The sequence below is a fragment of the Meleagris gallopavo genome, chromosome 13 (genome assembly GCF_905368555.1).
Source record: "Meleagris gallopavo chromosome 13, MGAL_WU_HG_1.1, whole genome shotgun sequence".
NCBI classification, from domain to species: Eukaryota; Metazoa; Chordata; class Aves; order Galliformes; family Phasianidae; genus Meleagris; species Meleagris gallopavo.
The window spans coordinates 8,803,892-8,825,349 of NC_139416.1; the positions used below are offsets into that span (position 1 = coordinate 8,803,892).

General features: G+C 36.7%; 1 long non-coding RNA gene across 1 annotated transcript in view; it reads right to left on the reverse strand.

The window, feature by feature from the left end:
* LOC104912935 (uncharacterized) overlaps positions 1 to 21,458 on the reverse strand; it is a 97,519-nt gene that overhangs the window by 54,086 nt on the left and 21,975 nt on the right. The window contains exons 5-10 of the long non-coding RNA XR_014886191.1: positions 13,494 to 13,622; positions 11,520 to 11,593; positions 9,894 to 9,960; positions 7,911 to 8,001; positions 3,513 to 3,622; positions 2,365 to 2,412 (exon numbers count right to left, since the gene is read on the reverse strand). This is a non-coding gene — a long non-coding RNA (uncharacterized LOC104912935). The remainder of the gene's footprint in view (positions 1 to 2,364; positions 2,413 to 3,512; positions 3,623 to 7,910; positions 8,002 to 9,893; positions 9,961 to 11,519; positions 11,594 to 13,493; positions 13,623 to 21,458) is intronic.

Sequence of the window (21,458 nt, forward strand, 5' to 3'; positions counted from 1 at the left end):
ATACCCAGCCAGTCACCACCTCTATAACTTTCTTCCCTTTCACAAAATAAAAACTAAACAGATGTTAAAAAAAAAAAAAAAAAGCATATTTAGGGTTAAATTCCATGTATGCAGCTGTTCTCAGGCAGCAAGCAATAATACATTATCTAAACAAAAAATATTTAATTACAGGAGTTCTTCCACTCCTGAAGCTGAATTGGTTAAGGAAAATTGCTGGTGTGTCTTAAGGCAAGTTCCATGTCCCTGCATTAACCACCCAGGAGGGCAGTGATGCTGCTTCTCACAAACTACATACAAACCTTTAGCTGAACGTGCAGAAAAGGCGGCTCACAACGGTCTCCTCTTGAAGAGTAAGGCCACTGAGATGGCCTTCAAGAGAAAAAGGCATCATGGCAAAAAGGAACCTGGATTTTGCTCCAGTCTAAAGGAAGAACAACTAGACAAAGTCCTCTCTCTTCAAGCAAGGTCTCTTAACCAACTTAGTCATTACAGGACAGATCTATTCACTAATCAGCAACTTCTCTTTCTTCTCTTTTACCAACAACTCAGCTCTTCAGCTACTAAATTGAGCAGTAAAGCAACATGCAGAGCACTGATGCCCCTCTTATTTGAACTAGAAAACACTAATATAAATAAAGTGATATTATTATGCAATTTCTGGGAGACATTTCTCTCCGCAGAGCTCCATATTTATTAGGCTTCAGCCAAAACAAAGGTCAGCAGACAGTAGTTCCCTCATATTCTTTTTCTTTAACAGGGAATATAGTTCTATTCAATGCTTTCAGAATAGGACATTACTTTTTTTTTTAATTGAGAACCACAACTAAAACACTATTATTATAGAAACAATAGTGGTTCTTTATTTTTTTTTAATTTTACTTAATGAAAACAAGATCTTAGTATCAAATGATTTCTTAAATTAAATTTCAATTTGAATAATCCCCTAGATAAAAACATATAAAACCATGAATTTCCAATGTTCACAATCCTTACTTTCATAATTCTCTCAGCCAGGGAACTTACATAATAATATTTTTTATCTTTGCAAATCACCATAACAGTACAAAGTGTGATTTTTTACATAAACTGTTGCAAACATACCAGAAATAAATTCAAATTCAAGTTTAAATAAATTCGTAATTAATATTCACTAAGTAAAATACAAAATGATTCAAGCTGTTGCAAGAAAATTTGCAAGCAAGAAAAGCGGATATATTCACAGAGTATTTTATTCAATAAAAAGTATTCACACCAACCAAATCAAAAGTTTGGCTTTTACATCCCCTTTTTACTTTTGCAGCTGTCAAGTTCTGGTCTGAATATCACATTTGTTGACATCTTCTGCCAAAGTCTTGTTTAGTTTATGGATCCACAACTGGACAGAGAGAAAAAGGGAGGCTTGAAACAGGCTGAAAGATAGACAAGAGCAGAGTTGAATAAAGCCAGATCAGGTGAAGAGGAAATGAGATCTGGAAAAAATCAAAAGGCAGGAGGCCTAGAAAAGGACAAGAGCACATATGGGAGAGGATTTGCAGATTGAAGGATATAATAAGGGAGAATGGCAGCTAAGAGACAATGAAATCAGCAAACATGAAAGGAGAAAGAAAAGGACAAGGAAAAAAAAAAAGACAAGGAACAAAAAATAAAGTTCAAAAGTGCTAGAAATAGAGCAGGAGATATTTAACAGAGAACCAGACAGAGAAAGTGAGGGGAAGAAAGATACATAATGGAAAATTAAAGGTTTCATTATGAAAAGAAGCCCCTATACCATTCCTCTTCAGGATTCCACATCAGGAAGCTATATTTCTTTTCTTTTCTTTTCTTTTTTTTTTTTCCTTCTAAGACAGTCCAATATTTGGAATCATTTCAACGCAAGGGCAAAGCTGGTTATAAAAAGAGTGTATAGCTGAACCTCCTGTACACTTTTAATGCTAATGCTAATGATATCCATATTAAACAGTCCGACAAGTACTAACCAGAGTTGTCCTCTCCACTTCTCTGTATATAAACAGAAAGAATTCCATAAGGCAAATAAACACCTCTTGCCATCTGCTGAGAAGCAGTGCTGAGAGTCTTTAAAAGTTCTTTTAATGAAAATCTTTTCAGAGATTCATGGTACGTAACATGATCCATCAATGTTGCAGTTTTGCAGTCCTTATTAGAATAGACACATATGACATGCGGTAGATTCTTTGCCTCCTAAGACCTTCGTATGAATTACTGAACACTTTATAAAAATGCATATTAATTTCTATAGTGTTTATTTAAAAAAAAAAAAAAGCAAACAAACATGCAGTTAGCATGGGCCACTGTATTTGTATTTTAATGCAAAAGCTCATATATTTCAAATGCTTAGTGTAGTACCTCTGAATCCAATGCGCATAAAACAGGGTGGTCTTCCTTTGTACTTTCCTAGTAAAAAGTAGAAATAGCAATAAGTAAAAAAATTGTTCTAAGAGCTTATTTTCATCTGAGAAAGAAAGTGGCCTACAACAGTATAAACTCACTTGTGCTAGGACTTCTACAGGTACAGCTGTACCATCCACAATAATAACCACATCACTAAGTGATGTCACCAGTATTCAGTACCTGAAATGTCTGGGAATGAGACGTCTAATAGTGGAGAACCACCTCTCATAAATAGAAACACTCAAGAATATATCAAAGAGAAAGAAATGGGTGAATATTTAGATAGTGTTATATCTGCCTGATACGTTAACATAAGTAAAAATGTCCATTGAACATGTGCCAAACTGATCAGTGCCTGTCTTTATTTGATTTCTTTGGGTTTTTTTGGGGATTGTGATTTTGGAGATATTTTTAATGCACATTTGTTTTTAAAGGAAAGCCCCAGTTCATTCTTGGCATATTATTATTATTATTTACTAGTCACATGTTAGGAATCCCTGTAAAAGAGGTGTTTTTAATTGAAAGGCTGACAATCCCTTAAGTGTAGTGCTGTGAATGATGGCACCTTGATCATAGCTGGAAAAAACACTCAGCATGATATAAGCTACTGAACTAAGTTGTAAAATGACAAGGACTGAGTGAACAGTTTTTAATACAGATAATATTGTTCATGCAGTCCATAAATATAGAATTAAATGTTGACCTCTATCTCCCATGTCAAAAGTCAAAGTCAGTGTCAGCACATATTGTTTTTATTTGTTTCAGGAGAAAAATAGATCAACAACATTAACCTCACAATGAACAGAGAATTGAATGAATTAAAAAGCAGTACCCCATAAATCCCTTTCCTTTTATTGGCACAGTGATAAAAATGCCTAGGGCTTAGAGGAAAAGGGTAGTCTCAGACACTAGTCTGAGATGCTCTACGTACACAGAGCTGTACATCACAAGCTAAAACAGAAGAACAGAGATATTAAGATTTGTACAGTCTCATATAATACACAATATCCATCAAATCGCGTCATAGCATCCCGCAAAACAGGCCATGTCAGATATCCCTAAAACAAGGAGGGCATCGCAAGGTTCTTTTAAAGCAACATTACCTCCTACCTGCCTTTTGAAGATGCACTTCATAAAACAGATTAAAGATGCAGAGAAGGATTTCATTCAATACTCTCCATGCTTCCAGTATCCGACTAATTCAAGACACCACCTGGAAAAGATTCCATTGTGTTTAGAGAGTTACTGGTTTCATTGTTTGGGTTTCTCTTCAAATCAGTAGCTCATTGTGATAGAACTGAGAGATCTGACATTTTTCCCCTGTTTAAAGAGTAATTTTTTCCAAAACACCTCACAATAATAAAGGCCTCGATTTCACAATGCAACAGCAAATTTGACAGTTAACTAAAATGAGCAGTTTCCATTGCAAATTCAGTTTAATTGCAATTTTTAGAGCTGCATAATTAAACTGAAAATGTTCTGAAAAATTCACACAGTCAAAACTAGGACAGAAACAAAAAAGCATTTCCACACTGGTTTAGGATTTTCTAGTCAGATCCTAGAGAAACAGACAAAAAGTAGCATTTAAAAACAAATCAGTTAAACGCAAGAGAAGGAATGGCATCATCTGAAAAATTCAGCTCGTAGTTTCTGTTTACTTTTTCTTATCCTCCTGCAGCTTGTAGGATATACAGAAATTCTTTTGGTTTAATGCTCCAATGATTATCTGCTGGCAATATTGCATCATGTGAAAAACATTTTACAGCATTTGCACTGCGCACTGAACTCACAAAAGCAACTAACTGCAACGTTTGTCAAATCTGGAGCATGTTCTCTGGCAGCTGACTGGAACCAAACGCTGCTTTTGTTCTTGAAACGGACCGGCTGACTTTGAGTTTCATCGATATAGCATCAGCTTGGAGGGTAATCTTGACTCATGCATACTGCTGAAGTTAATCTATATCTTAGAAAATGCCAGCGAGAAAAGCCTTCTCATGCTGAACGCTCACAGGGCTTGAAAGAATTTTACAGCTGGCTATAAAGAGCAACTTTTCTGCTCCACATGTATTCATGCAGCTTCTGGGCAGAACCAGTCACGGTGCTTTTCATAGCTGGGTGATCAGAAGGCTTCTCTGTAACTTCTAGTAAAGAAGCAAAGACATGTATTTTATTATACTAAAGGATTATTGGTGTGTAGGGCTACACTGAACAGCTGTGTGGAGCAAGTCACTTCAGGTCTTGCTGAACTCATAAATGTGAAGTCACAGTCTCATGTAGAGACTGTGGCTGGGTAGATTCTTTCTAAGGCAGACAGTTGGTAAAGTTAACTGCAATCTTGGTTTGGAAAGATACGATTTGAGAAATACTGCGGACTGCACAGAAAAGCAGGGTGATGGGTTTGTTACAACATTACAACACTAACAGGATGCCATGGACAAGCTTCAACTTGCAACATAGAAAAATACTGGAAGATACGAACAGGAAATACAAACAGATGGGCATAGTTGATAGTAACTGATAAAAACATTGTTTATTTCTAAGTAACAGTGTCCCAACTCGGAACTAATTACAATTTAGTAAACTCAGCAATCAGTCTTGTGACATGCATTTCCTGTTTGTCATCCTCTCCCAGATATTTGAAAGCTTTCTACTATCGGTCATGTAGAAAGGAAAGAATTCTTTCTCCAAAAATCACCCATGTTTGGCACCAAATGTAGTGTGAAAGATTGCACAGATATAGGACCTGGGATAAATTAGTTAGCTCAAGTCTCAGTGTAGATGGTATTATACATTATAGATTGCATATCTGGGTGTTAGGATGTTCAGCATGTCTGTGGTTTTCAGCAACATTTCTTATTCAGTTTTGAAATATCTGCATACATATCAGTCAGGCATTAAGCTCACTTAGCCTTTTTTTATGACAAATTTCAATGTAAAGAAACAACACTGAAAAAATTAAAGGAATATTCAGCTTATGCAAGGATTTTTCCTCAAATTTGGGGAATTTATAAAAAGAAACATTGTTTCACATAATGATTATTATCATCATTTAACATATTGCATTAATATATTATTATTATAATTATTATTATTATTCATTAATATGTTCATATATTAAATATATTTTCATTGTTATTACAATACTGGTGAAATTCAGAGAACTTCAACTATTTAAAATTTTCATTTGAATTCTAAAACCTCATGCATATTTAGCATGCAGATTCCATGTACGGAGAAACAAACTTGCAGATGAGTACTGAAATCATCATTAGTTAAAATTCTCTGATATAAGCAAGATTTAGCTTCTATTTTCAAAACTGTAGACAACATCCATAAGCTTTTACTTCTCATTAGAAACAATCCACTCTTAGCTGGGGTTCAGATTCCATGTATTCAACCTCCCTACAGATACAAAATTTCTCTTCTAGGGATTTCTATCAAAAAGCTGTCACTGGTAACAGAAAAAAAAAAACAAAAATACACCATGGCAAAATGCATTCTGCCAATTGGATGTAGAAGTACTAAAACCTGCAACACTGGTTGCAAAATAAATACTCAGAAGTATTTCTTGAAACCACATTTGTCTGAGAGAGACGACTTTTTTTCTATTCATATACAATAGATGTAATTACTGATTTTTCTGGCAAACAGAAAACATCCTAAACACCACACCTTTGAAAGAATTGTTCTGTTGTTTGAGTTTGTTTTGTTTTGTTGTTGTTGTTGTTTTGTGGTGGTTTTTTTTTAGTTTTAGCTTTCCATGAAAATAATAGCCATATAATATGAAGTTAACACAGACCAATATAAAATATTGTAAGGCTATAAAGAACTTCTTGCTAGAGAAATAGAATTAACAGAATGAATTATGCACCATATTTTAACATCTGGATTTGCAGAAACAGCTTTAGCAACTTCCACGCTTATCCCTACAAATGTGCTCTTACTGTCAGTATTTGGACCAATTTGAAGATGAATGAGAACAACCACGGAGCTACATATGTCACTCAAAAACAGATACATGCTCCATAATATCATGAAAAACTAAATAAGGGCATAGATGTGCTAATAAAGGAAGCAGAGGGATTCCTTAGATTCTACGGTGAACAAACCTATTCAGAATTCATCCTTCTCATTCACACTATAGCACATTTGTGGGATCTAGTTTACTAGAAATTGCCTAGGGGAAAAAAAAAGGGAATCTAGAGTAATAAGAAAGTGCCAAAATGAATAAAGTGCTCACAACTACTATTGCATTGCTGATGCTGGAAACAGAAGAGGCCAGGGTTTTGTCACAGTTCAGATATCCCCAAAGGCTGCCACTACATTATTTCTGCTCCTTCAGTGCAATCTGTAAAAATCACAAATGTACACTACCTAATGTATTGAAAAACCAAAGATTTTTATTATTATTATATTTTTTACCCATTGATGGTTGCAAATTAGTGAAGTGACACAAGACTGAAGCCAATGACAACTGCTATCTGTAAGCAACAACAAGCAAGGAAAAGCTGGTAGGAGTACAGCTGTTTTATTTTAATTGAGGAATGATTTTATGTTGGAAGCACTCAATATTCACAGCAAATTAAAAATAATGAAGTGAATTGATACCAATGATATTTTTTTACCTACTATCCCTTTGTAAATCTATTTCTTCACACAAATTGACATGTCTAATTGATACATACGCTATTATTCCTCATTAGTAGGCTGAATAAAATAATTCTTGATTAAATTTATTGCAATTTACAATCCAGCATAATGTTTGCAAGCTATAAAAGTCAATCAACAGGAAACAGAAGAAAAAAAAAAAAAAGCAGATGACATTATTACTTCTTATATAAACACAATGATTTCATGGAACCTTCCTCTTTTCTCCTCAGGAACCCAAGGTCCATCTCCAACAGGTCACTTCCTTTCTCGCATGAATATAAATGTATTTCAGTGTGCAAGTTCCTCTCAGTTTTCTGGTAAGTATCACCTCCATAAGTAAATAGTTGTGTATTTAGCAATCTGTTAGAAGTTGTGTGGAAGAGTTGGTCTTCTACTAACACTCAGATGAAACAAGGCAGAACAACAGATGATGTCCACTGACTGATTTGCTTCTTTGTCAGGATTACCTTGTTTGATTTATACGGTGCTATCCTTTTTACACACACACACACACACACACACACACACACAAAAGAGAGAAAAAGAAAAAAAGAAAAAAAGAAAAAAGAAAAAAAACCAAGGAAATCGCAAAAAATCAGTAATTTGATGTAACAAAAAAAAATCAGTGGAACAAGAAATTTGACAATATATATTCTGTAATGCAAAATTTCCAACCAGAACCAGAAGGAAAACTGAATCAAAGGCAGGTCGGTCTATCTTTGTAATTGGAACTCATTCCTCATCTTGCCCAGACCTCCACTATTTTGTAGGAAATTCCTTGGTATTATGAAACAAGCAGAGCTGCTATTTTGTTATTCTCTTCTCTAATGGGAAGAAAGGTATGTTGTTACCTGACCATTTCTATGGCCTGTTGCTCCTATTTCTCTGAAGAATGCTGCCAGCTGGCACAAAATTGCTGCCATCACTTAGTTGGGCTTCAGACTTGAGAAACAGAAAGTTACATGAAAACATAGAATATATGCTACACGTACAAAATAGCCATCCTACTTTTGTCATCTTAATATAATGTCTTTTAAGGAAGACATTACGATACCTTGATAGTGTTTGTACTCTGACTGTAGCCTGTACCTCAAGTTATCCAGATAAGTTGAAAGAATTTGCTCAAAGAATCGGGTATTATTCTGTACGACTATAGAATCAGAATTAAAAATCAGAATTAAAAATCAGACTACATGCTTTTCATATGTATTGCATACATATCACGCTCTCCCCTAAAATATGAATTAAAATCTTTAGAAAATTACTTTCTGCTTCAAATCTAAGTTCAATTTATAGAACTGTTTGGGGCAGTTGACATCTAAAAGGTAAAATAGTAAATACACAGGCCTGCACAGGGAACTGAAATGGAGACATATATTTTAAAGTTGTAATATGGCAATCCCATTCAGAAAGCAATTTTATTTATTGTTCAGATATTTTAGGTTCAGATCTCAATTTTTATGTCTGATTTATTTATTTATTTATTTCACAAGGCAATTCCTATCAGTTCAGGAAGGCTGCTGACATTTTAAAAATAATCCTTACATTGCAGAAAATAAGAGGAGAACTTAACCAACAAAACCAATAGTTTCAGGATTTGTTTCCTACTTGATACATATTGTTCAGCACGGTAAACAACTTATCTGCCAGCAGTAAGAATCAAAAAGCTCTGTGCCAACTGAACATCATCTCTTAAAGAATTCTTGAATACTGAGAATTAAGAACAGTTTTGCTGGTATTCCTGGTGGGATGTGGTGTTTCAGATAAAGAGCTGTCACCAACTACTGCACAGCACTCCAAAGAATATCTTACCATTATGGGTCACCAAAACTATTTCCAACTACTATGCTATCCGCAACAGAGCAAAAGTAACCAGGAGCTATCGCAATCTCCAAGCCTTATTTAAATTGAAATCTAAAATACATATTCTCTGCATTGCATTTAGCTTCTGCTGTCAGAGGTAGGTCATTTGTTAAAACTTCCCAGCCTATTTACTGCACAATATTTTAAAAATGGCATGGAAGTTCTATTCACTCCTTCAGATTCGAGATGTCTACCCTAGGTCTGACCATACCCAGAGAGGTTAATGGCTGAAAGGCCAGCTGCCAACAGCTGGGCAGCAGACAATCAGCTCCGGGCCCCAGAGCCCGGGTCATCGGCAGTGCAGCTCCCCAGAGAAATCAGGGCTGTGAGGGTGAGTGCTCAGAGTGCTCACCCTGTGCTGTGCCTGGCATGGAAAACAAGGCAGTGCAGGGCTGTGCAATGCACTGACTCTGAGGGAATAGCAGGGGCTTGTGGGCTGAAGACATTACAGACCAGCATGAGCTATGAGGATGTTAATAGGACAGGCCAGCCCCCCAGCTGCCATTGTGACCACTGCCACATAGCCACAAAACTGACTTCTATATTTCCACAAGCATTATTTTGTCATTTCTTTTAATCTCAGAATTCTGCATTAAGGAAAACATGATGGAAAAGACCATGAGCAGCCTTAAATACACTATTTTCATTCAGCTCTAACAAACTCAATAGGAAGACTATTTTATAAATGAGCACAACAAATTGAAATTCAATAGTCTAGTTAACCCAAGCATATTGAAATAAAATTATATGTATCTGTGTGTGAGGGGGCAAGCGTGTAGTGAGGGAGGACCTACAAACCTCACATATGAGCTGCTTTTGTTATCATAAAGTTTGGGTAAGGCATGTAAGATCACAACTCAAATACAAGGATATTCTGCTTAACAGTGTTATCAGCTGTAAACATAAAAACCAAAACATCCATAACAGCCTTTAATGACATTTGAAATGAAAAAGAACAAAACTTTACTCACCTTATTATATTCACTTCAACTTATTATATTCACCATCCAAGAAGATAAACATATTGTCCAATTAAGTCTATACCAAAAGGAAACACACGTTAATATCTGTGATTTGATACCCATTCCAAATGCAAGAAGTAACAAATTTGGTGACAAAGCTGTCAAAATATGTTCCACAAACACACTGGCAAGAGATCTGGAAAACTAAGGAAATTCAGTGAAACAAAATAGGTGCCAAATGGGGATGTTTGACAGAGTGTTCAAAAATACCGTTAGACCAAAGCAGGAACACATCCAACAGATAGATTCTCTACATAAATTATCATGAAACTATTACAAATAATTGGCTAGTGATTTCAAAATATTACATATACTTTTAATGTTATCAAAGAGCTGTGTTGTGAACCATGTGTGTTTTCTTGGCGATTTAATTTTTGGCCGCAAAACAGCCTTTTTAGATGCAAGTGAAAATACTATATCCCATACTGCAAGTCAATCTGCAGTCTTTGAAATCATGCTGAGCTTCCAAACACTTTGAAACATTGCAAGGGAAAATACTATAAAAGTCTGAGTACCCTGGAAGAGCACAGGCCTTGCAGGAGCTTGGCCAGACAGATGCATCCCTACAAGACTGGAGAAACCAACATAGCAAAGGCACCACGATCGAGCTCTCCAACAGAGGACAGTGGTATCTATAGTCACATCACTCCAGATAACCACTTCTGTGAAGGCATTAGTCCCTCTAGCTTCTGTTACAGTGCCAGCACAAGCTGCTGCACTGCCAAGTCACGACTGAAGGTAGATGGGTACAGGAGGCCATAAGGGTTGTGTGACTCTAACAAGAGCGGGTTATACGCAGTGCTGTATTACCATTCTTTGATAAAATAAAGGCAATGAAATGTTTGCAAATAGCTGTTTGTAGCAATACACGGCTGCCAGGCTGGTCGTGGTACTGAGTGAGCTGCCCACAGAGTGCCCATCCACGTCCAGCACAAATCTGGCATGCAAATTACTGTTGTTTAATGGCTCTCCATAAAAATACACCTTTAAATATCAGAGCAGGCCACTGCATGCTGGCCGTAAAGGGAACAAAGAGGGGCCAAGCAGCATACATACATAAAAGACAGTGCTTTTTTTCAGTGTCAAACTATTTCTTTTCATTTGGCCAACAAAAAAGTAGACTATCAAGCAGTAGTGGTCTTAGTGCAGATAGAGCATCAGTGTTCAAAAGCAATGTCAGCAGCAGCATGCACACCAGCTACACACTTACACCATGGGGATATGCTTTTGGGGGGCATTTTCTAGAGCCTGCACAGATCAAGTTGAAAGCTTAAGGTCCAGAGTATCTGGGGTTAAAATCCAGCCCACCTGAAGTGTTTGGAGATACACTCATTGACTTCACCACTGCCTATTATAATTCACAAAGGTTTCAATACTGCACTGATCAGGAACTCCTACTGGGGCAGTAATCTAAGGAAAATATTTGCCATATGTTTGTTCTCTCAAAAAAACTTTGTATGCTCATCATGAAATTCTCTCATTATCATCCCAGAACAAAGAAAAGCCCCCTGAACTTGAGGAAGCACAAAGTCAGATTAGTGATAGTCCCTTATGCGTGGCAAGCTCCTTCCTTACCATTGAAACCAGCCTCTGAGAAAGCCCTCTCCTGCACAGACAAGCTTCTTCCTAGTGCAGAAAGATCAATTTTCCTGAAAAAAAGAAAAAAAAAATGAAAATGACACAGAGATATAGCTTAAATAGGCTGTAACTCCATTTATCCAACTGCATTGAGAACTTTCCAGAAGAGCCATTTCCAGCACATGTTATTACTTCTCCTCATTCATTCTGACACCCCAAGGTCTGGCTGCTCCCGCTCCCCAGGGCTGCCCGTGCTGTCCCCGGCCTGGCAGAGATTGGCAGTGGGGTGGGGAAAGGAGCCCAGAAGTTCAAGACTTTGTTTCTGGGCAAAGCATTCCATTTTTATTCAGTTCCTTAGAAGGGCAAACTAGCAGAGATGAGCTTCATACTTGTAATTGTAAGCTTCATTCTGGCAAAAGGTCATCTCTTTTTACCTTTGACTATAATTGTTGATATTGGTTATAGAGCATTAAGACAGATGTTGCTTGCTGGACAAATGCATTTGTGAAAAAAAATCCTATAAACAACACCAACTAACTTGCTTAACAATTTTTCTATTCTGTGAGCTCTTCAAATTTAATATCTTGTTAAGCAGTATTAACTTTTAAGTTGCAATAAAATCTAATAATTGTATTTATCAATTTGTGTTAATTACCAAGCAGAGATAAGCATATGTCCTCTTCAGCCTGGGAAAATCTGAGTGCACACCTGCTCCAAGAAACAGTCTTTAAAATGAGACGTGAGGAAAATATTTGAATTACATTTCCCTGTTCCAACACACCATTTTTAAAAAGCACTTTCAGCACTGAACTAGGCCTTTACAGTTAAGGCATTTTACAAGATGATACTGAGCTATGTTTCCTGTCTATGAAGAAGGCACCAGCATATAAAATGGTAGTGAATTTGCATTACCTCCAATCCATCATTCTTTGAGTGCGCAGGAAAAACTGTGAGACCTGCTGCAACAAAGCACAGCCTTGTGTTGACAGATTCTTATTTAAGTGACTGTGAATACAACAATTCCACAAATAATTTGTCAAGTGTGTGGCTGAACTAGCTCTGAACCCTGATAAATACCAACTCTCCTCACTGCTACAAAGGCATGATGTTCCGCGTGCGGGCAGTGAGTAACAAGCACCAGGATTTAACAATCGATGCTACTATATTTCTCTTTTCTTTGCGGTTAAAAAAACCTTGAAGGGTGGCACTTTCAGCAGTGTTAAGTACTAGTGGTGGCTATGCCTTGCAAATCTAAGTAACACACTGCAGGCTGAGGTGGAAGGAAGCAGTGTGCCACAACCATTTTTAGCTGCGTTTAAAACATATGGTTTACTCTGCTGAAAAACAGACTTTGCAGAATAGTTGGCAGATTCTTGTTTAATACAGGCTATTATTAAGTGGACCTCTTTCAAATTATGATAATAGGACACCTACTTTGCTGAATTTCACGTCCTAAGGCATACGTTTGTGCTGGGTAATTCAAGAGAGCTGGCTCTTTTCAGGAAAAATAACACAAATACTAGTTGAACACATCTACATATTAATGGGGGGGAAACACTCCTTCCAGGTATTTAGTTGAAATCAAGATTACATTTTTCTACCATGCAGTGTGTTCTATAAAGGCATTATGGATGTGTGAGGAAAAAAAAAAAAACCAACAAAACATTTTTAAAGACATGTAAATCTAATCAGTCTAGAAGTCAGCAATATATATATAAATGTCTCTTGCAGACATAATTTAGTATGCATTATTAATTTATTTTTCATAAAGCTCTCCAACTACAGAAAGGATAAGTGGAAGTATGCACCCACGTTGATGATAATGCTCATTTGTCAGGCAGGAGTGAACGTATTAACAAATTTCCCCGTCCTGAAATCTCATCCTAAAGGATGTTCTCAGAATCTTCATATAAAGACAGGGAATGCCCTTTGCAAACAGTATTCTTCCAGATATTTCAATAAAGCACCAACCTTTAACAGAACATGATCTTCAGTACGCCATATGCAAGGCTCAACTTTCAAACTCTGGACAGCAAAAAACGATCATCAGAATTCTACAAATCCATTATATTTGTACTTCTGACTCCAAAATAATAATGCCTATAGAAATAATTGTGTGATAATATTAATGAGTCTGAATGTAAAATGCTAATTATTTATTGTTTAGAAAGCAATTTTAAATAATGCAGAACTCATACAGTAATACCATCATGATTTTCCAGTCATTAACTTAACCAGAATTTGCATTTTGGGACTATAGCCAGTGACTTACATGCACTACTTAAGTCATTTTTCAAACACCCTGTCCCATCTTAATCTATTCATCATTAATCACATTTGGTCACTTTACATACAGAACACTATTCAGATGAAAGATAAAAGAAATACATTAATAAAATTAAAGCTAGATTGAATACTTCAAAATATAAAGGTGGTAGAGGAATATGGTTATCAAAGCAATTTATACATTATACCTATTAAAGCAGACTTGTCTGTACAAAAGTTGAGAGTTTTTGAGGTTTTGTTTTTTTTTTTTTTTTTTTTTTTTTTTTTTCCCCCCAGTTATGGAAAGGGTACTTAGAAAGCCACCTTTGTACTCTGTCCTTCCCAATCATCTTTACTGGTGTTTACATAGCTGCGAGAACACACTCAAATGTTGTAGCTTTTGTTAAATAGTAGGAAAACATAGTGATAGCTGTTTTCTTGTCAATTTTAAATCTGCAAGAAATCTTAAACTTGGGAAGCTGGCTTGTAATTACAGGCTCTGTTTATCTGAAAAGATCCAGTGCTGTGCCTCCTGCATCTGACTGACCTCTTCTACCTTAAATCAATCAAGCCACAGAAGCCTTACATCCTCCTTGTGCAGGTCTGGTCCACAAGAGGCTGAAAAGAAATTTCCTCTGAAAGGAGTTTTGTTGCATTCTGTCTTGCACCTTTCACCTTAAAGCAGCAGCTGCTTATCCACTCACAGTGGCACACTGGCATTAAGGAGAAAACAAGCTGACCGAGGCAAGCAGCCCTGATGTTCTGAAGATCTTTGTATGCAAAGTGCGTGTTTAGCACAAGCAAGAGCAGCTCCCCAGCAGCATTCCTGCAACCTGCCTTAACTCTTGCTTACTGGCACTACCTCCTGATCAAGAAATGCTTCTTCTCTTCCCAATGAACCTTTTTCTCCGATACTTGAATGAAGTGGGGATTGCGATAGTTCAGGTGGGGGTTGTTTGTATTTTTCCATACTGAACACTGCTATTTTTTTTTTTTTTTAAAGAAATGAGGCCACTAAATAATTTTCTTTAAAAACAACAACAAAAGTGCACCCAAGGCAGCATCAAATAATAATTCAATCCACACACGTGCTTCATAGTGCTGAAGGTAGTTATACAATGTTCGGTTACTCTTGTGAAACAACTTCATAATCTCATATCAGTTCCTAAAGAATAAGCACCTGTCCCACAAACACTCACTAGATTTTTATCATTTAACGCTTTCTGTGCAGAATTTCAACCACAGAAATGTTTTACAGAGACAACCAGACCAATTCCACTGTGAGCCAAAGAGCAGCCATGAAATCCATTGGACAACCTGAGATGGATACCATCAGCCCAGTATATGGTGATTTAGGAACTAGAGCTCACGACTACAGAGAACATCACCTTATAATACAAGCTAATTGCTATCTCTCTTGGAGCATATACACGTACAATATCCTGGGGATATTTACTTTTCGAAGCTAAGAGACCTCCTGGAGGAATTAACAGCTATCTTAAGTTTCTGAGTAAGAACTCTATTTTTGTTTAATTAATCATTTTAAATATATAATACATGTTGACTTTTTTTGCATAATGAAAAAGAAGAAAAAGAAATGTGTCTTCATCTACCTATTTCACACAGACTCAAAAATACTGATCAAATGCTAGTTTTTGGGTCTTCACTTTTTTAAATTTGAACTTGTGACCTAAATAATAGGGAAATCTATTGGATAATTTTTAAACAAGACACATTATCATACTAGGTTTTCTCCCCTAACTAGACTGCTGCTGAAGAAAACTGTTTCTGAGGTTCCAGTCAAAAAGTAGTGATGTTCTATCCACACATTAGTGATTCCAAAATTCTCCATTATGAACAATATTTATCAAAAACAGCCCACTATCAGATGAAAGATGTGCCTTATCTTTTCTTGTCAACTAAAGCATTATTCACTGAAAGTTTCTTTCATATCTGTTTCAGGGGTTTCAGTGTCATTTTAAATTGCAAATCAATCATAGATCATGCAAGCCCTACTTCTGTAGAAGAGATTAACGCTCTGGCTAAAATTGTTTACAAAGCCATTTGTAAACCTTCTGCTGATGCAGATGAGGCAAGTTTACCAGTTTAACATTGTTGATCCCAGAGAAAGCCTTAAGCAATGACTTCAGAGGGCAAAAAAATTTGTTCATTTATCATTATTGTCATGGGCTTTCGCAAATGATAACAATTTGTCTTCATCCTATTTTTAGACAATGAGCCACAATAGAGTCCAGAAAGCCATTTTGCCAGATGGGAGAAGGTGCTTTCATTGCAAAATGTTGTCTTTTCTTTTCCTGCCCTATAAAATTGGCTTAAGTGAGAACCAAGGATATGTTTTAATGTCAGGTTTCCCAGTAGACATGATGACATACAATAACAGCACACAGTGCCTGGACAGCACGTTGTCCAAATATATTGCATTTTTAAACACATGAATAGCCTTTGTTGTACATTTTGCCAGAAAAACTGCAATATTAACTGCAAGTTAACACAGAGAATTCTCATAGAATGATAGTTGTCATAGAATTATTATTAAACTTATAAGTGATACTTAGATTTAATAACAATTCTTCACTTTGCATTTTTGAAAAGACAAAATATTCTGTGTTGAACCGAACAAAAAATACTACAGAACAGAACTACAAATTAAGCATTTATACAGAATTGTCATGTGAATTCTGTTCATCTCAGCTTTAGTGATTATCAAATGACAAACCCTGTGCCCCTGGGCACAGACATGTTGAGCCCCTGGGAGCAAAGACAGTTGTGTCTGTGCCGTGGGACAGGACAATTAAAGTCTGGGAGGCTTTCCTCCCTTTTAGTGCTGGGGTAGATCTGTATATCTGTCCCACTGACAGGTGGGACACACATGGGGTTATGAAGCAACTTAGGAAGCCTCTAAAGTAACTCCCCCACAAAGAATAAATCTCCAAGGACTAAACCCAGAAGCACTGGGTTTTGCTCTTGCAACCTTTAGTCATCAGCTGCATTTAGGGCTGATGTGCCCCTCTATTCTGGTTCAATGCAGTTTATCAAAGAAAAACCCTTTCAATTGAGGTTTTGTTCCATTTACCTTGATCTGACCCTATGGAAACTTTGTAAACAGAAAAAACAGTTACAAACACCTTTTTCCTCTAGACTGCACCACTTTCAATATGCTGCTGTTCTTCAGTCATTTTAATAGTAATTTGCTAAAAAAAAATACATAATTATGTCCACCTGCAGAAACACAAAACAGAAAGGATGTTTCTTAACCTCTGATGAAATGTTGCTTTTAGAACAGTATTTCCCATTTGTATCCCAAAATTAATCTATCATTCATAGCTTTCCACTGCTTTCCCGTCTCTATAATTGCACAACAGTAGTTTGTTTCTAAGCTTTTAGCACAGATTAATTGTTTGAATCTAAGTTTACCCTTAAGAAATAAATAAAATTTTGGAAAAAAAAAATCAAATGCACTCAAATATTCCTTTCTGTACTGTTGTTATCTTGGTAGTGATCTTCAAAGCAATAGTATAGTCAGTCATCCACTCCGTGTTTTTATAACTAGGGGAAGATGGGCATGATCAAGTCATATAATAGCACAGCATAAGTGATGTTAATCACCAGCCCCTCACATTGTCTCTCTGGATCTCCCCATATACTGAAAATGTCCATCTGCCACAGTGAAAATCCTTTGTAATTATAAAAAATACATATTCTTGTACTGCAAAAGTAGTAACAGTTCTGCAAAAGGGCATGACTGAATACTCTGATATAGATAAAAAAAAGTCTTGAACATTACTTGATATAAAATACCATGATCATAATTGGGCAGTAGGATTCTCTGTTGACAAAACTGTGTCATAGAAGTTGCGGCTTTTTGTTTCTGTGTTTAACTTTTTCATTATGTAGTTTTCAGCCTCAGCAGCAAAATACTTAATTGCATCTATGCCAGGTGTTTCATTAATCCTGTTAGCTGTTAGACAAACCCTGCAGGAAAACAGAAGACAACAGCCTCTGCTTACTCTCCCCAGCCCCTGCTTGCCTCCTCCCCCTCTATTTCCCTACAGGAACTGACTGATGGCACAGCCAGTTTGTTGAACTTGAAGGCTGAAACCATAGAAAAGCCCATGCTTAGTCAGGAAACGTGGAAAACCAGCAGAGGTAAGTAAGTAAACTTTTTTCTTGCTGAGATTTAAGACAAAAATGTATAAATACCTGTGAGTTGGAGCCAACCACTTTTGGAGATGGGCAGAGCTAGTCTAAGTGGGCATAGTATTGAGTGTTTAACCTTCACATTGAAACAAAAGTTCTTACTGCTAATACTGCCTAAAGACTAGGCTTTGTGGAGTGGAGATAGGAAAGTCAGGAGAGGTTTAGGAAATGAGCAGTTGTACTTTTTCAGGCATTATTTGTTCTGCTTGATCAAATAGCCTTTTGTGAACCAACATCTTTGTTCACTGTAGGAGCTGAGAAAAGATATGGGAGAGTTATCTTGAATACAGGAGAAACCTTTTTAAACTCAGTCTAAAGGACCCATGCAGTATAAGAATCTGTATCCTAACTGCAGTCTGGGAAATTAATTTCTAATACCAGAATATTTTTTGGCTCATTTTGCTCTTGGTAAACTTTTGTTTGTGTGTGTCTTAAGCTTAATTCTTTTAAGTGCTATTAGAGGCTTTACTTAAAATTCACTTGTCACATTCCCATAATTACGTATTGCTCAGGCTGGCAACCACAGAACAGCATGTAGCATAAGAGTATCCCTCTAGAATCCAACCAGAATCAAATCAAAAGCTCACAACTCAAAGACAAAATTGTAACTAGATAACAAAAGACAAAGACTGATCTAAAGAAGAAAAATATATATAGTAGGCATATAAAAGCTAAAGATTAACCATAGTCCCGACTATAATATGCCAGGAACACTGTCCTTCCTTCCCACAGAACAGATATATGACTTGTATTTCATCACTGCACTACAGCAAACCTTATGCAATGAACCCACTAAGAGGTGGGATCCGTTGGTGTTTGCACGCTTTCCCTCCAAGAATGAATATGAAAAGATCTGTAAGTACCTCAAAGTACTATATGGACTCAATGAAACAGAGCTAGTAAGTCCATACACTATGAACACTAGGAATAATTTCTTCTGAATTTGCACAAAGCCTAAGGCAGAAAATTAGCTTCCAAACTATTTGGAGAAGTTTGATCAGTTTTTTACAATGTACAAGAAAAAGTTCAAGATCCCAGGGATCAAATGCTTTACTATACTACGTAGATACTACGTAGAAAGCTTGGGTACAGGCATGGGTTTCTTATCCTTTCTTCCTTTTTATTTCCCATGGTTAAATACTCTATCTGCAGTCATCTTGCTCTAAGGCTAAATCCAAGTCTGCAAGGGATGATGAAGGGTGTATTATAGCTGCATTGTACTGTCTTTGCCGGGAATTGAGAATGATGTATTTGGGATTCAGCTGGTGTATTTACAGTAGTTTTAGTGACCCATAAAACATTGGATCTATATTTTGAAATATTTACAAGAGTAGCAGTCAACAGTTCTCTATCTACAATACTTTTTAATACTTCTATCTCCTCCTTTCTTGTCACACTTTTTCATCCTACTTTCTTTGTTGTTTATCAGCTCTGGTATTATATTTTGATTGTGTTACAATACTAATGACTAATAGAGCATTCACAAATGTGCTCCATATATATATAAATCAATATATAAAATAATTATATTATATAGAAATTATATAAAAATTAAAAATAATAAATAACAAAGCTTTGAGAATTTTGAAAAACCTTACAGTAAATTTACACTGTATGCAGAACAACTTCGCTGATAAGCTAGCTACTCCATGGCACTTCTCCTCAGTGAAAGCAAGGCTGTATAAGAAGTCATTTGCTCCCATTTTCAGAACAGAGACACTTAGCCAGGACCAGATTCCACCTATCTGGCTGCACCCAGGTTCTGACCAGATAAGCCATGAGCCAAAGAAAAAAGCTAAAGAGAAAAATCTCTCTTTGTTCTGTCTCATTTCTAATCCAAGGAATGATTAATTATGTAGTTATTTAACCGGCTCTTTAGGAGCATGGCCATTCTGGTCCTACACACAGTGTCATATATCCACACTGCACCACAGTAACGCTGTGCAAACATAATCAATCCCAGCAGTGCCAGAAGCTCTGGCTCAGCGGAGTATGGGAAGATGCAATATATCCTTCTTCCCATTAAAGGCTACATCCTGAAGCCTCTTCAACTTAAATGTCTCTAGCCTACCAGAGGTCCTGTGGTCCAGTTAGAGGTGGGATTATTGATGACGATGCCATCAAAGAAAGGGAGAGAGATGACATAAAAGAAAATTTTCACTTTTGGCTTGGAATTAAATGAGTCAATTAATTTTTCATTCCGAAGTTTTTTGTAAAGACAAATTCCTGAACTAGGAATAAAAGCAACAATCACTCTCCACAACCACCTCCCACTCTGAAACGTAATTTATTTACATAAACTGGGTTCAGTAATCTACCTACTTGAACTTGTCTAAAAAACATGCCTTAGTTTCCAGGCTAAATATTATATGGAATAAAATTCCAGGACAAAAATGAGGTAAAATGATTCCCTTGAACCAAATATTGAAGTAGCTTTCCATAAGCTTGCTATCAGTAGCAGCAGGAAAATATTCCAGCTCAGCTAAGTAGATAAAGAAGAGATAGGAAATACAAATGAGAGGCTGAACTTAAATTTCAAGCATATATTCTCCCTACATGGCCTCAAAGTAAAAGATGCACTACTGAAAGGTTGCCCAGTGAGAGAAAACAGCAAGAACAGTTTGCCATTTTTATTTCATGGGCCTTTTTGTTTTTCTCCTCCTGAGTTATGCAGTAATCTTGAAGTGGCTGGAATAGAAGGAATCAGAGATTGCCTGGATGTTACCAAAAGACAAGGCCAATATTTTGTGTTTTTTTTTTTCCTTTTAAATTCTTCTAAACTGTTGCTGTTTAACTAAACCATTCACAAATGTACTTTAATTTGGATAATTCAGCATCAAGTCTTGACAGTTCTTATCAGTTATATGTCCACATTAGCCAGCCCTACCTGTACCCAGGATATATATGTAAATGGGTTTATGGTTTCCCACATTGGCTGCTACAGATTTATAACAGATCCTATATAAAGTCACACTTGTAATCATACAGACATCACTGAATAAGAGAACGAGAGCCCCTTCAGGAGCAGGGCAGAGTCAGATCACCTCGATCCCTTCCAGTGCCAGGTTGTTTGTGCTGGCTGGAGACACGAACAGCACAGGACAGTGGGTGGCAATGGGCAGCAGCCATTCTTGCTTGCATACCAACGGAGCAAGTACAAGAAAGATGAAAAACAGCTCTTGTGCCACTTTCCTCTAGCACTACGGCCAGGTGCAGCAACAATCTGCTTCCAAATGGTCAACAGTGACTCAACCAAGCGTACTTAGCCACAGCTAAATTGAGAGATTTGGCTTAAAAATGCTACGAATGTCTAGAAGTAATAAATACTGTGTCTGCGTGGAGAGGGAGGCTGTACACTCCTGGAAGTTGGATTCTTTACAGTTTACCTTTTCGAGATGTTGTTATCAACCACAAGGAGCCTGAAACTTCCATTCATGCAACAAGACATCTCAA